Raw genomic sequence first — 12,631 nt, forward strand, 5'->3', positions numbered from 1 at the left:
TACACTGTAGGGTGAATTTTGTGAAACTGTTTACTGTAATTGCAAGTCACCCTCTGGCTCAAAAACCTGTTTCTTGCCTGAAAAACTTCCTTCTTCCTTCTATCTCTCTTGCTTTGATTAGTTTTTCAAACCTTTTGGGATAGGTACAGGACTGTACCCCATCTCGCCGCTTATCTTGGCCCCTCTCTGGGTCAACACGATTCTACATCATTCCTTGAATAAACCCACGCCCGGCTGGGCGCTGGAAAAAATATAGCACTGATTGTAGTCTATATTATTATTCTCTTGTCATATTGTAAATCCTTAGGACCCCTGTTCTCTGTAATAGGTTTCCTTAAGGCTGCACGTCTAATCCCAATAACCAAGGATAGCAAAAAAAGAAAATACTACTAACAATGCGTTCTGGAGCAGCATGCTGCCCAGCGTAAAGCACTACAGCAGCTTGTTAAAGATAGTAAGTGCTATATAAATGCACTTACATTATAAACACAATTTATAACGCACACTAATAGTAATACCATAACACTCAGCAGTTGAGCAGTTGATTGAAGCTCATACAGGCTGCAAAATAATTCCCTTTAATTGCTTGACACGCTCACATACGACACAACTGCTAATTGTCATGTCCATCACCCTGTATTGGAGCAGTCCATAGCAAATAAACCTCCCTTAGCCAGCTGATCACGCACAGATTATCTGAAGAGACCTGCCACATACTGATGGCGAATGGAGGGCTTTATTTTAGTCCACCACTGCCGTTCCCAAATAGCTACATACTATGATTGTTTCCTGACAGGTGACAACATTTCGCAAAGCTAGACCTTTCTGCAGGTCTTTCTCTTTTCTGGCTCCCAGTTTTTGGAATGCACTCCCACCATTCCTTCGATCCATTTCTAGTGAAATCCTGTTCAAGGTCTAGCTGAAGTATGTTTGGTGAGCTGTATGTCTGATCCTACCTGACTTACATATTAATAATAATAATAAAATAATTTATAAAGCGCCTGGTTACGCCAACCGGCGTGTCCCCGCGCTGTGGTAAGAGGAGGAAGCAGAACCGGGAAACATCGTCCTAAATCAATACGTTATTCGCATGAAAACAGATGAGTTTTAAGATCCTTCTTAAACTTCATCTCGGATAGTTCCATCTGGACGTAAGCGCCAGGACGCTTCTTTTGAAGCAGCAGTTGCACTCTACAAATATCTTTTCATTCAATGTCTCTCATACGTGGGGGGACTTTAGCTAAGTCCATCCAGCTTCTCAGGACCATAAACTTTAAACAAGATATCTCAGAATGGACAACATGAGCAGTAACCAGCTATGTAGACAAAGAACATAAGAAATACCATAAATGGACCCCCAGAGCTGCACACCTGTTTTCACAATTTTCCATCCATCACACTACTAAAGGCTGCGACCCATAAAATTATAACCACACCTCGATTTTCATCACTCAAAATATATAGTCCATTTCCACACAGGATCAAAACAAAGGCAATACAATTCCGACCACACCTTCTACACTGTGTAGCATGCTACCCATGTAGGCAAGCGCTTCAACCCCACATGGGGTAGTAAGCACTCCCTCTATAAATATTGCAATCAAATGCAGTAGAAGGATCAGTGAGCAACTAAGACATTATTCAAACCTATGCAGCTAGGAGTGAGTGTGTGTAGTAAGGAAGTGACTGCTTGTCTAAACTTCTAATGAGAAAGCCTGCTGGGGCAAAGGCACCTGTACAACATCTGCCCAATGCCATCCTCTGCTGTGTGACATCCAGCAATGCATTCTTTTATTTTTTTGTCTAGCAAATGAGCCAAAAAATGCTCATCGTAAAGTACAATTGCTTCATGAAAATGACAATGTACATGCTCAGTTCCTGGAAAGAACGAACCTGGGAGCCAAGATTCGAGGCCAGAGGCACACAGGAGAGCTGGGGAGGGGGTAAGAGGGAGATGTGCGGAACATGTGAGCTCTTAGGTGGCAGGTAGCAGGCTTCAAGAACAAATGTGTGCCAGTTTCCTTCCCTTGAGGTGACATTGAAGAGGCAGAGATTAACGAGGAGGGAAGCAGAGAAGGGCTGCTCTGGCAAGGGGGCTGGCATAAGACACTTGCAAAAAACATGATGAATGATCACAGCTTATATCTCTTCTAAGCACTTCATAATTACAGATAGACACACGTATAAATATATCATCCTTTTGCAGAAGGGATTTACTAATTACCTAATTACCACCTCTCAAGAGAATGAAAAGAACCAGTCTGATCTGATGCTGCACAAGGAGCTCTGGAATTCAGGCCTCCGGGAAGCTTTGTCTCACCAGAAATATTGGCGGTGAATTAAACAATGTTTATCTGCCTCCATTATAACATTGCTCTGTGTGTTTTTTATCATCCTTTTATTGCCTCGAAGGCTTACACTGTTGCCTGCTTTTTAAATGTATCAATCACCTACAAGTTTCCGGCATTTAAATGCTGCCAGTAGTTTTAATACATTTGCACGTTAATTGCCTGGCAAGTGCTAACTAACTTTTCAAATACTTCAAAACTGGCTTCTGGGTAATCAGCAGTGCCTGCCCTGTTTTTATTTCTACCAACCACACATTGGCCCAAATCACAAAAAACGATTCTAATCTTTGCCATACATAGCTGACACTCAAAGGTTTTTGGAAAGCACTGACATTACCCAGACGGGCGCCCTTCACGGCACTATCTGCACTTAGATTGATTTATTTGGGTGCGAATTTCGGGGCGTATTTGTGAGAGCCCTGCGTCACTTTTGCACCATGTAAAATGGTACATGCGTAACGCAGGGCTCTGAATCCAATTTTTGAAGCTACGCAAATTCAACCTGCAGGGCGTTGAGTGACCTCATAAATCTTGAGTGCGGCAACACAGCACAAATCGATGTTTCACCTTACACTGAGCACAGGGTGCATTCCATGGGCGTTGTAGTGGGTTTCCCCACGCAACACTCATGGATTTTGGCACTGCCCCAGTTTTAAAAAAACATGTAAACCCAGGGAAGCGCTAAATCCGCACTCCTCTTGGGGTGTGGCGTAACAAGGAGAAATATGTTTTTTCTCCTTGTTTTTTCCTCTTTCTATGTGTGCTGCATTCTGCAGCATGCATAGAAAGAGGAGAGAACCTCTATGCACAGTTTTTGTCCAGGATGGTGTCCCTTCCTGCACAAAAACGAACCTGCTAAAGGTTCTAGGCTGCCAAAACTGCACCAAATCACATAAATACGATGCATTCCTGCCCTTTCGCTTTAGCGTAGGGCAGCACAGCAAGGTGCCTTGCTACGCTTCTCTACACTAAACTCTTATGAATGAGGGTCTTAGTAAGTGCAAACAAAGTGAGTCAGATGTTTAGTGACAGCACCCTAATGGCATTATTCAAAGGAACTTGGCCCTCATTTATGAGATTTTGGTGTAGGGATGTGTAGCAAGGCATACAATCATATTTACTCAAATTACTTTTATCTGACAATAATGTGTTCCAATATTGAATCTAGTCCACACAAAAGAAGGGGTGAGGGTACGGACTCATCTAACCCGAACCCCCTGTCAAGACTTAGTGCACCAGAAGTACTAGGGAGTAATAACATTTTTATATCTCTTGATGTCACATGCTGTGTCTGCTAATACTGCCCTCACTCACACAAATGTGTGACATGCTTCTTCATTGGGGTGCTTACAATACACCCCGGAGTAGCCACGCACAGGGTAGAGCAATAGGGTGGGGGAAGACAATACAACACAGAGAGAAACAGTTTATTTCACAGTGGCTGGGAACGACGGTAGTGAAAGTGTTGCTGTGCCTAAGACTTTATTCCAGGACCCTCCAGCCAGGGTTCAAAACGTTGGTGGTGATTGGGAGATGCAATGTGCTCCTAACGCCCCTCCTTTACTGCCAGGTGGTCGACATGTTTCGGCCGTATGTGTGTGCCCCACGTTTAGGGTCACGCCGGCCTTCCTCAGGACTCTACATGTCCCAGTGTATTAATACTCTCACCTCCAGTAGAGTTAAGAGGGTGTCTTAAAAACCTGACGGTGGGCAGATGAAGGTCAAAAGGTGAGCAGCTTTGGAGGAGCACCACCCTTGGAGTAAGTGTAACTAGAGGGGGTCTCTCCTTGCCCGCTGCCAGTTCTAACTCAAAATAGGGGTGAACTCATAATTCCACCACTTACTAGAGGAAATCCCTCGATACGGAAGAACAGTTTTTTAATGTTGGAGCTCCGGGCTTCTAGCAGCCATTATAAGCCTGGAGCACTCCATTGTTTTCAATGGTTCAGTTCAGTTCAAAAACTTTTATTTCGGTCACTAGGACCATAAAAGTATACAAAAATAAGAGAACTAACATTATAAATTTAAAACATGCCAAACAGTACGAAGACATCTATTCCAAGGGAGTTGAGTTGCCGGAACATGAAAACATAGCCATTCTATCAAGAAGTACAGTGCCGTCGTAGCAAAGAGGAAAGACAAAAACATAGTACATGGGGAAGGATACCAGGTAGGAGATCAGTTCGTTTGATGTGAGTAAACTTAGTGCACATGAGATAACAGCGATATTATAATAAATAGTTAAAACTACAAAATTCTGTTAAAAAGCTACATTCAATATAAAAATATTTAAAAAGCTGTATCCCGTTAGCAATTCAGAAAAGGGGGTGGTGATGAACAGAGTGTCTGAATTGAGCAGACCACTCTTACCCAGTCCAAAGATCAGGGCTTGATCCATCACCGTTATTTATCTCACTGCACCATCCCAGATCAGAACCTGGCTATATGCAAATCAGTCTGTCCCTGGCCCAGTGCAACATGGGAACAGGGCAGACTAAACTACCAAGCCAATTCTTTACCAGAAAGGAGACAAGCTACCGGGGACCGGTTTCTGGCATTTCAGCCTTCTTCGGCCCGGCTTGCTTGAATCCTGATGGTGCAGTGAGAAAGGGACTCATGTCTGAGTATACCCTGCCACACCTATAGTGGCCAAAAACGATTCAGAAAAGGGGGTGGTGATGAACAGAGTGTCTGAATTGAGCAGACCACTCTTACCCAGTCCAAAGATCAGGGCTTGATCCATCACCGTTATTTATCTCACTGCACCATCCCAGCTCAGAACCTGGCTATATGCAAATCAGTCTGTCCCTGGCCCAGTGCAACATGGGAACAGGGCAGACTAAACTACCAAGCCAATTCTTTACCAGAAAGGAGACAAGCTACTGGGGACCGGTTTCTGGCATTTCAGCCTTCTTCGGCCCGGCTTGCTTGAATCCTGATGGTGCAGTGAGAAAGGGACTCATGTCTGAGTATACCCTGCCACACCTATAGTGGCCAAAAACGATTCAGAAAAGGGGGTGGTGATGAACAGAGTGTCTGAATTGAGCAGACCACTCTTACCCAGTCCAAAGATCAGGGCTTGATCCATCACCGTTATTTATCTCACTGCACCATCCCAGCTCAGAACCTGGCTATATGCAAATCAGTCTGTCCCTGGCCCAGTGCAACATGGGAACAGGGCAGACTAAACTACCAAGCCAATTCTTTACCAGAAAGGAGACAAGCTACCGGGGACCGGTTTCTGGCATTTCAGCCTTCTTCGGCCCGGCTTGCTTGAATCCTGATGGTGCAGTGAGAAAGGGACTCATGTCTGAGTATACCCTGCCACACCTATAGTGGCCAAAAACGATTCAGAAAAGGGGGTGGTGATGAACAGAGTGTCTGAATTGAGCAGACCACTCTTACCCAGTCCAAAGATCAGGGCTTGATCCATCACCGTTATTTATCTCACTGCACCATCCCAGCTCAGAACCTGGCTATATGCAAATCAGTCTGTCCCTGGCCCAGTGCAACATGGGAACAGGGCAGACTAAACTACCAAGCCAATTCTTTACCAGAAAGGAGACAAGCTACCGGGGACCGGTTTCTGGCATTTCAGCCTTCTTCGGCCCGGCTTGCTTGAATCCTGATGGTGCAGTGAGAAAGGGACTCATGTCTGAGTATACCCTGCCACACCTATAGTGGCCAAAAACGATTCAGAAAAGGGGGTGGTGATGAACAGAGTGTCTGAATTGAGCAGACCACTCTTACCCAGTCCAAAGATCAGGGCTTGATCCATCACCGTTATTTATCTCGCTGCACCATCCCAGCTCAGAACCTGGCTATATGCAAATCAGTCTGTCCCTGGCCCAGTGCAACATGGGAACAGGGCAGACTAAACTACCAAGCCAATTCTTTACCAGAAAGGAGACAAGCTACCGGGGACCGGTTTCTGGCATTTCAGCCTTCTTCGGCCCGGCTTGCTTGAATCCTGATGGTGCAGTGAGAAAGGGACTCATGTCTGAGTATACCCTGCCACACCTATAGTGGCCAAAAACGATTCAGAAAAGGGGGTGGTGATGAACAGAGTGTCTGAATTGAGCAGACCACTCTTACCCAGTCCAAAGATCAGGGCTTGATCCATCACCGTTATTTATCTCGCTGCACCATCCCAGCTCAGAACCTGGCTATATGCAAATCAGTCTGTCCCTGGCCCAGTGCAACATGGGAACAGGGCAGACTAAACTACCAAGCCAATTCTTTACCAGAAAGGAGACAAGCTACCGGGGACCGGTTTCTGGCATTTCAGCCTTCTTCAGCCCGGCTTGCTTGAATCCTGATGGTGCAGTGAGAAAGGGACTCATGTCTGAGTATACCCTGCCACACCTATAGTGGCCAAAAACGATTCAGAAAAGGGGGTGGTGATGAACAGAGTGTCTGAATTGAGCAGACCACTCTTACCCAGTCCAAAGATCAGGGCTTGATCCATCACCGTTATTTATCTCACTGCACCATCCCAGCTCAGAACCTGGCTATATGCAAATCAGTCTGTCCCTGGCCCAGTGCAACATGGGAACAGGGCAGACTAAACTACCAAGCCAATTCTTTACCAGAAAGGAGACAAGCTACCGGGGACCGGTTTCTGGCATTTCAGCCTTCTTCGGCCCAGCTTGCTTGAATCCTGATGGTGCAGTGAGAAAGGGACTCATGTCTGAGTATACCCTGCCACACCTATAGTGGCCAAAAACGATTCAGAAAAGGGGGTGGTGATGAACAGAGTGTCTGAATTGAGCAGACCACTCTTACCCAGTCCAAAGATCAGGGCTTGATCCATCACTGTTATTTATCTCACTGCACCATCCCAGCTCAGAACCTGGCTATATGCAAATCAGTCTGTCCCTGGCCCAGTGCAACATGGGAACAGGGCAGACTAAACTACCAAGCCAATTCTTTACCAGAAAGGAGACAAGCTACCGGGGACCGGTTTCTGGCATTTCAGCCTTCTTCGGCCCGGCTTGCTTGAATCCTGATGGTGCAGTGAGAAAGGGACTCATGTCTGAGTATACCCTGCCACACCTATAGTGGCCAAAAACGATTCAGAAAAGGGGGTGGTGATGAACAGAGTGTCTGAATTGAGCAGACCACTCTTACCCAGTCCAAAGATCAGGGCTTGATCCATCACCGTTATTTATCTCACTGCACCATCCCAGCTCAGAACCTGGCTATATGCAAATCAGTCTGTCCCTGGCCCAGTGCAACATGGGAACAGGGCAGACTAAACTACCAAGCCAATTCTTTACCAGAAAGGAGACAAGCTACCGGGGACCGGTTTCTGGCATTTCAGCCTTCTTCGGCCCAGCTTGCTTGAATCCTGATGGTGCAGTGAGAAAGGGACTCATGTCTGAGTATACCCTGCCACACCTATAGTGGCCAAAAACGATTCAGAAAAGGGGGTGGTGATGAACAGAGTGTCTGAATTGAGCAGACCACTCTTACCCAGTCCAAAGATCAGGGCTTGATCCATCACCGTTATTTATCTCACTGTACCATCCCAGCTCAGAACCTGGCTATATGCAAATCAGTCTGCCCCTGGCCCAGTGCAACATGGGAACAGGGCAGACTAAACTACCAAGCCAATTCTTTACCAGAAAGGAGACAAGCTACCGGGGACCGGTTTCTGGCATTTCAGCCTTCTTCGGCCCGGCTTGCTTGAATCCTGATGGTGCAGTGAGAAAGGGACTCATGTCTGAGTATACCCTGCCACACCTATAGTGGCCAAAAACGATTCAGAAAAGGGGGTGGTGATGAACAGAGTGTCTGAATTGAGCAGACCACTCTTACCCAGTCCAAAGATCAGGGCTTGATCCATCACCGTTATTTATCTCACTGCACCATCCCAGCTCAGAACCTGGCTATATGCAAATCAGTCTGTCCCTGGCCCAGTGCAACATGGGAACAGGGCAGACTAAACTACCAAGCCAATTCTTTACCAGAAAGGAGACAAGCTACCGGGGACCGGTTTCTGGCATTTCAGCCTTTTTCGGCCCGGCTTGCTTGAATCCTGATGGTGCAGTGAGAAAGGGACTCATGTCTGAGTATACCCTGCCACACCTATAGTGGCCAAAAACGATTCAGAAAAGGGGGTGGTGATGAACAGAGTGTCTGAATTGAGCAGACCACTCTTACCCAGTCCAAAGATCAGGGCTTGATCCATCACCGTTATTTATCTCACTGCACCATCCCAGCTCAGAACCTGGCTATATGCAAATCAGTCTGTCCCTGGCCCAGTGCAACATGGGAACAGGGCAGACTAAACTACCAAGCCAATTCTTTACCAGAAAGGAGACAAGCTACCGGGGACCGGTTTCTGGCATTTCAGCCTTCTTCGGCCCGGCTTGCTTGAATCCTGATGGTGCAGTGAGAAAGGGACTCATGTCTGAGTATACCCTGCCACACCTATAGTGGCCAAAAACGATTCAGAAAAGGGGGTGGTGATGAACAGAGTGTCTGAATTGAGCAGACCACTCTTACCCAGTCCAAAGATCAGGGCTTGATCCATCACCGTTATTTATCTCACTGCACCATCCCAGCTCAGAACCTGGCTATATGCAAATCAGTCTGTCCCTGGCCCAGTGCAACATGGGAACAGGGCAGACTAAACTACCAAGCCAATTCTTTACCAGAAAGGAGACAAGCTACCGGGGACCGGTTTCTGGCATTTCAGCCTTCTTCGGCCCGGCTTGCTTGAATCCTGATGGTGCAGTGAGAAAGGGACTCATGTCTGAGTACACCCTGCCACACCTATAGTGGCCAAAAACGATTCAGAAAAGGGGGTGGTGATGAACAGAGTGTCTGAATTGAGCAGACCACTCTTACCCAGTCCAAAGATCAGGGCTTGATCCATCACCGTTATTTATCTCACTGCACCATCCCAGCTCAGAACCTGGCTATATGCAAATCAGTCTGTCCCTGGCCCAGTGCAACATGGGAACAGGGCAGACTAAACTACCAAGCCAATTCTTTACCAGAAAGGAGACAAGCTACCGGGGACCGGTTTCTGGCATTTCAGCCTTCTTCGGCCCGGCTTGCTTGAATCCTGATGGTGCAGTGAGAAAGGGACTCATGTCTGAGTATACCCTGCCACACCTATAGTGGCCAAAAACGATTCAGAAAAGGGGGTGGTGATGAACAGAGTGTCTGAATTGAGCAGACCACTCTTACCCAGTCCAAAGATCAGGGCTTGATCCATCACCGTTATTTATCTCACTGCACCATCCCAGCTCAGAACCTGGCTATATGCAAATCAGTCTGTCCCTGGCCCAGTGCAACATGGGAACAGGGCAGACTAAACTACCAAGCCAATTCTTTACCAGAAAGGAGACAAGCTACCGGGGACCGGTTTCTGGCATTTCAGCCTTCTTCGGCCCGGCTTGCTTGAATCCTGATGGTGCAGTGAGAAAGGGACTCATGTCTGAGTATACCCTGCCACACCTATAGTGGCCAAAAACGATTCAGAAAAGGGGGTGGTGATGAACAGAGTGTCTGAATTGAGCAGACCACTCTTACCCAGTCCAAAGATCAGGGCTTGATCCATCACCGTTATTTATCTCACTGCACCATCCCAGCTCAGAACCTGGCTATATGCAAATCAGTCTGTCCCTGGCCCAGTGCAACATGGGAACAGGGCAGACTAAACTACCAAGCCAATTCTTTACCAGAAAGGAGACAAGCTACTGGGGACCGGTTTCTGGCATTTCAGCCTTCTTCGGCCCGGCTTGCTTGAATCCTGATGGTGCAGTGAGAAAGGGACTCATGTCTGAGTATACCCTGCCACACCTATAGTGGCCAAAAACGATTCAGAAAAGGGGGTGGTGATGAACAGAGTGTCTGAATTGAGCAGACCACTCTTACCCAGTCCAAAGATCAGGGCTTGATCCATCACCGTTATTTATCTCACTGCACCATCCCAGCTCAGAACCTGGCTATATGCAAATCAGTCTGTCCCTGGCCCAGTGCAACATGGGAACAGGGCAGACTAAACTACCAAGCCAATTCTTTACCAGAAAGGAGACAAACTACCGGGGACCGGTTTCTGGCATTTCAGCCTTCTTCGGCCCGGCTTGCTTGAATCCTGATGGTGCAGTGAGAAAGGGACTCATGTCTGAGTATACCCTGCCACACCTATAGTGGCCAAAAACGATTCAGAAAAGGGGGTGGTGATGAACAGAGTGTCTGAATTGAGCAGACCACTCTTACCCAGTCCAAAGATCAGGGCTTGATCCATCACCGTTATTTATCTCACTGCACCATCCCAGCTCAGAACCTGGCTATATGCAAATCAGTCTGTCCCTGGCCCAGTGCAACATGGGAACAGGGCAGACTAAACTACCAAGCCAATTCTTTACCAGAAAGGAGACAAGCTACCGGGGACCGGTTTCTGGCATTTCAGCCTTCTTCGGCCCGGCTTGCTTGAATCCTGATGGTGCAGTGAGAAAGGGACTCATGTCTGAGTATACCCTGCCACACCTATAGTGGCCAAAAACGATTCAGAAAAGGGGGTGGTGATGAACAGAGTGTCTGAATTGAGCAGACCACTCTTACCCAGTCCAAAGATCAGGGCTTGATCCATCACCGTTATTTATCTCACTGCACCATCCCAGCTCAGAACCTGGCTATATGCAAATCAGTCTGTCCCTGGCCCAGTGCAACATGGGAACAGGGCAGACTAAACTACCAAGCAAATTCTTTACCAGAAAGGAGACAAGCTACCGGGGACCGGTTTCTGGCATTTCAGCCTTCTTCGGCCCGGCTTGCTTGAATCCTGATGGTGCAGTGAGAAAGGGACTCATGTCTGAGTATACCCTGCCACACCTATAGTGGCCAAAAACGATTCAGAAAAGGGGGTGGTGATGAACAGAGTGTCTGAATTGAGCAGACCACTCTTACCCAGTCCAAAGATCAGGGCTTGATCCATCACCGTTATTTATCTCACTGCACCATCCCAGCTCAGAACCTGGCTATATGCAAATCAGTCTGTCCCTGGCCCAGTGCAACATGGGAACAGGGCAGACTAAACTACCAAGCCAATTCTTTACCAGAAAGGAGACAAGCTACCGGGGACCGGTTTCTGGCATTTCAGCCTTCTTCGGCCCGGCTTGCTTGAATCCTGATGGTGCAGTGAGAAAGGGACTCATGTCTGAGTATACCCTGCCACACCTATAGTGGCCAAAAACGATTCAGAAAAGGGGGTGGTGATGAACAGAGTGTCTGAATTGAGCAGACCACTCTTACCCAGTCCAAAGATCAGGGCTTGATCCATCACCGTTATTTATCTCACTGCACCATCCCAGCTCAGAACCTGGCTATATGCAAATCAGTCTGTCCCTGGCCCAGTGCAACATGGGAACAGGGCAGACTAAACTACCAAGCCAATTCTTTACCAGAAAGGAGACAAGCTACCGGGGACCGGTTTCTGGCATTTCAGCCTTCTTCGGCCCGGCTTGCTTGAATCCTGATGGTGCAGTGAGAAAGGGACTCATGTCTGAGTATACCCTGCCACACCTATAGTGGCCAAAAACGATTCAGAAAAGGGGGTGGTGATGAACAGAGTGTCTGAATTGAGCAGACCACTCTTACCCAGTCCAAAGATCAGGGCTTGATCCATCACCGTTGTTTATCTCACTGCACCATCCCAGCTCAGAACCTGGCTATATGCAAATCAGTCTGTCCCTGGCCCAGTGCAACATGGGAACAGGGCAGACTAAACTACCAAGCCAATTCTTTACCAGAAAGGAGACAAGCTACCGGGGACCGGTTTCTGGCATTTCAGCCTTCTTCGGCCCGGCTTGCTTGAATCCTGATGGTGCAGTGAGAAAGGGACTCATGTCTGAGTATACCCTGCCACACCTATAGTGGCCAAAAACGATTCAGAAAAGGGGGTGGTGATGAATAGAGTGTCTGAATTGAGCAGACCACTCTTACCCAGTCCAAAGATCAGGGCTTGATCCATCACCGTTATTTATCTCACTGCACCATCCCAGCTCAGAACCTGGCTATATGCAAATCAGTCTGTCCCTGGCCCAGTGCAACATGGGAACAGGGCAGACTAAACTACCAAGCCAATTCTTTACCAGAAAGGAGACAAGCTACCGGGGACCGGTTTCTGGCATTTCAGCCTTCTTCGGCCCGGCTTGCTTGAATCCTGATGGTGCAGTGAGAAAGGGACTCATGTCTGAGTATACCCTGCCACACCTATAGTGGCCAAAAACGATTCAGAAAAGGGGGTGGTGATGAACAGAGTGTCT

Source organism: Lissotriton vulgaris, chromosome 5 (genome assembly GCF_964263255.1).
Source record: "Lissotriton vulgaris chromosome 5, aLisVul1.2, whole genome shotgun sequence".
NCBI lineage: Eukaryota > Metazoa > Chordata > Amphibia > Caudata > Salamandridae > Lissotriton > Lissotriton vulgaris.